The sequence below is a fragment of the Arachis ipaensis genome, chromosome B05, assembly GCF_000816755.2.
Source record: "Arachis ipaensis cultivar K30076 chromosome B05, Araip1.1, whole genome shotgun sequence".
Classification (NCBI taxonomy): Eukaryota; Viridiplantae; Streptophyta; class Magnoliopsida; order Fabales; family Fabaceae; genus Arachis; species Arachis ipaensis.
The window spans coordinates 137,661,206-137,665,191 of NC_029789.2; the positions used below are offsets into that span (position 1 = coordinate 137,661,206).

At 39.4% G+C, this 3,986-nt stretch overlaps 1 long non-coding RNA gene across 5 annotated transcripts; it reads left to right on the forward strand.

Moving 5' to 3' along the window:
- Positions 833-3,986, forward strand: LOC107644379. 5 transcript variants are annotated; one of them, XR_002347433.1, is made up of 5 exons: positions 833-1,203; positions 1,835-1,941; positions 2,348-2,407; positions 3,729-3,806; positions 3,919-3,936. It is a non-coding gene; the product is annotated as an uncharacterized LOC107644379 (long non-coding RNA). The 5 variants fall into 5 exon arrangements; XR_001621325.2 differs by lacking the exon at positions 3,919-3,936 and adding an exon at positions 3,095-3,519 and having other exon boundaries at positions 1,102-1,203; positions 3,729-3,743; XR_001621328.2 differs by lacking the exon at positions 3,729-3,806 and having other exon boundaries at positions 841-1,203; positions 3,919-3,986.

Below are 3,986 nucleotides of genomic sequence, written 5' to 3' on the forward strand. Positions count from 1 at the left end.
AATTGTGCTTTTAAAAAAAAAAAAAAAAAAGAAACGGCGTCGTTTGGCTTTCAGATTCCCCCCTTCTCTCCCCTTTCAACGAAACCCTAATGCTATTCCCCCACCTCATTGCCCCTAATATGATTTTAGTGAAGGTGTGGAACCCCCAGGCCCCATCACTCGTCTTTCTGCTGATCTGCTCCTTCGTCACCAGCACTCGGCACTCGGCAGTCGCTCACTCTCGCCCTCACCTCGTCACTCCACCCTCTCCCCCCTCATCTCGTTAATTCGTCGCCTCTTCGCTCACCTCGTCACTCTCGGTCTCTCACGGTCACGGCCTCATGCCCTCACCTCGTTGCTCTCTTAGTCTCTCACCTCGTCGTCATCGAGGTCCCGTGCTCCTGCCCTGCGTTCACTTCATCGGCAGCAGAAAGCGCACAAAAGACAGAAATCAAGCAGCATCTCTACATCTGCTCCCTCGGGTCAGTCGGGTGGTGGTGGTCGTCTTCTTGGTCGCGGTCTGGAAACCAGTTATCCAGGTGAGCTCCCTTCAATTTTTTGACTGTGGCCTTTCACTAGAATTGTTGAATACTGAACCTGGTGGTTGCTGGTTAGGGGTGTTCAAAACTGATTCGAACCGAACTAAACCAACTAACCGAATAAAAAAATCGAAAACTGAAAAAAATATGTTTTACTGTTTTTATTGCAGTTCGGTTCGATTTTCGGTTCTGACCATGAAAACTATAATCGAACCGAACCGGTAAGGTAAAAAACCCTAAAAAAACTGCCCCACCCCCAAATGAACGTGAAAACAAAACCTAGCCCAGTAACCCCCACGCCCCACCCCCAAACGAAACCTAGCCGCTCTCTTCCCAGTTCTCACAGTCTCGCTCTCTGCACCCCCAGCGCCGGCGAGACCGTTCCTCCCACCACCTCGCAGCGCCGCGAAGCCTTCCTCCCAACGCCGCCGAATCTTTCCTCCCACTGCTCCCAGGACCTCCTCGCGGACAGAGAGAGCACCACCCTCGCACAGTCGCACCCAGCAGGCCAGCAGTAGCACAGCACCACCCACTCACCCAGGACCACCCAGCGGACAGAGCACCACGCCACCACCTAGAACAGCACCACGCCACCACCCAGCAGCGTTTCTGGCCACCCACAACACAACACCTCCCACCCAGTCACCGATTCAAGTCAGAGATGGAGCCCGAGCCACTGAGTCAGGTATGTAATTTGACTGAAATTGCTGTTCTGTTTGTTGTTCATTTTCAATTGCTGTTCTGTTGAATTACTGAAAATGCTTTGGTTTGTACTTTGTATTGTTAGTATTGTTGAATATCTGTTATAATATCTGAAAACTTTATCGGATACTGCTTCTGGTTTATTATTATTATTATTATTATTATTATTATTATTATTATTATTATTATTATTATTATTATTATTATTATTATTATTATTATTATTATTATTATTATTATTATTATTATTATTATTATTATTATTAGTTTTTCTTTAAAAAAAATGTAAAATAAAAAATTACTTTTGAAGTGATTTAGTATGATAAGTCTTGGAGGTTCTGAATCCTGATAGAAAGAGATTGAAATCAGTATGGTAAGATAAATTTGAATAATGAGAAAATGGAAGCAGATTTGAAGTATTAGATTACCTCCGTCATTGTATCTGCTATCTTTTAATAGGTTTAGTATTGACATCATGAAGGTAACACATAAATGGAGAAGTCTTGGAACTTGGGCGGTTAAGGTTATATTTCAGTTGTGTCATCTGATAGTCACTACCGTTTGATTTCATGATTTGTAGAATATGTAACAGATTTCTATTTACCATGGTATAGGTATAAAGGTGGACCAGCATTACCGAGGAAGTTGATCTCGCAGGGTGCTGCACAGAAGGACTGATGCCAGAGATAACAGTATGTTAACTGTAAAATTAAGCAAAAAGGTACCAATTGATTTTATATGGGGTTGTCTTGTTGGTTTTGCGGTTATGTTGCATCAAGTATAGATGAGTATCGAATCCGTTAAAGTACGACACCTATTCAATTTTAAAAGCATATGTAACACACATTGGCATTACTATGTCAATGATATTCATCTTTTATCCAAAAAGAAAAAATACTGTTGAGTATTTTTATGTGAGGAAGACATTGGAACACTGACATTACTTGAAAGCCTATTGCAAGTAAAGAACATGATTTGCTATTATATGTAAAGTTCTTCTATTCTTTCTTATTAGCATATTTTCCAAGGCCATCTACTTTAGTTCTAACTTGGCATAATGTGATAATTGAAATGTTAGACCAACGTAGTTCTGATTATTGCTTTTCTGTTTCTCTAATATATTTTAGGCGAACATAAGGGAACTATATGAATTGGTGTGCAAAATCAAAGGAGTAGAACAATAAAAGGTGCTTATTTATTTATTTTTATATTTTTTCTTATGTAGTTATGTCAGAAATTATTTTAATATGGAAAGAGAGATGGTGTTTTAGTTGAATATTGACATTTGAAGTGTTTTACAGTATTGTGGATATTGTGCAACACGTCCCCACGTGTTGGCTAAGATACTGCCACGTGTCGAACACGCCCTCACGTGTTGGCCAGAATGCTGCCATGTGTCCAACACGCCCTTACGTGTTGCAACACACCCCCACGTGTTGACAACCCACCTAAAAAATCCACTCATCTGTAATTACACCAAATACTTCCATTTTCAATAAAAACACCAGTATTTTTTTCATATAAAAAAAAAATGAGCCTAGTTATGTTTTGCTTTCTTTTTTCCTGTTCTGTAATCAATAATGCTTTCCCCTTTTGTCTTTCTTTTCTTTTCCTTGTTAAAAATTATGTTAGGCTTGGATTTGGGATTACTTCAATTTTAACAAACATTCAGTGCTAGATGTGTCAGTAGTATTTTTTTTAAATTGATTAAAAAAACCGAACCAAATTGTAGTTTAATTAAACAATTGAATCGGATGATTTTTTTTTCAAAAACCGAACCAAACCGCACCTATTATTTACCAATTCTCAAATCAAATCAAATATTATTTTTATAGGAGACATTCACACGTGTATTCACTTTTTTTTAACAACAGGAAGCCCACCACAAACAACATAACGTCTCTACCAGCCTCTCTTAGTCTACGTTTGATACTGAAAGATTGGACTGAATTTAATGTCTGATCACCAAATAAAACTTAAAACGAATCTAAACCCTTTAAAATCATTTCAGCCCACATCCCCTAAAATTACAGAAACATATTTTATAAGATCCTTGTCCTAATTAAGCCCCCCCAAAAAAAAATTGAAACGGCACTGGCCCTACAAGCCCTGAAAATTAATTGGAGACCTGCGTTCTACACTTCTACTTGTGCGTTCTGCTCCTCCTCTCTAACGAAATCGGTGGCTGTAACCGGTGGAAGACGCGGTGGTTGCTCCTCCTCCCTGATGCGGTGGACGAAATCGGTGGCCGCTCCTCCTCCCTGACGCGGTGGACGAAATCGGTGGATTTTTTTAGCATGTACGCAACATATCATTATTCTTAACTGTTAATGAAGGGAAAGTTGTCAAATGAAGTATTCAATTCATTTTCACAGACATTCTAAACACTCTTATTGAATTCAATTTATGTAGATAATTTTGTTCAATTTATGTAATGCTGTGAAGTGTGAAGTGTGAACTCCGTTCTTTGATTTGGAGATGCGAGATGAAAACAAGGGTTGTTTGCAGGAAAATCTATGATTACATACGCTATGATCTCAAAGAGATTGCTTTCCCATCATCTTTACCTAGGACGAGGGTATTTGGGTAATTTTAGTCACTGTTATTGATGTTTTGAGTAGACAAAGATGCAATTTCGGAGGACCTTAGAGTTAATTGAACTGGTGACACTTGGCTGTTGGTAACATTCAATCTTCAGGTTTTAAAGAGAGCTGCTAGGCTTTATGCTGCAAGCTGGCTTCGTGAAAAACCTAACGGTGAAAAGAA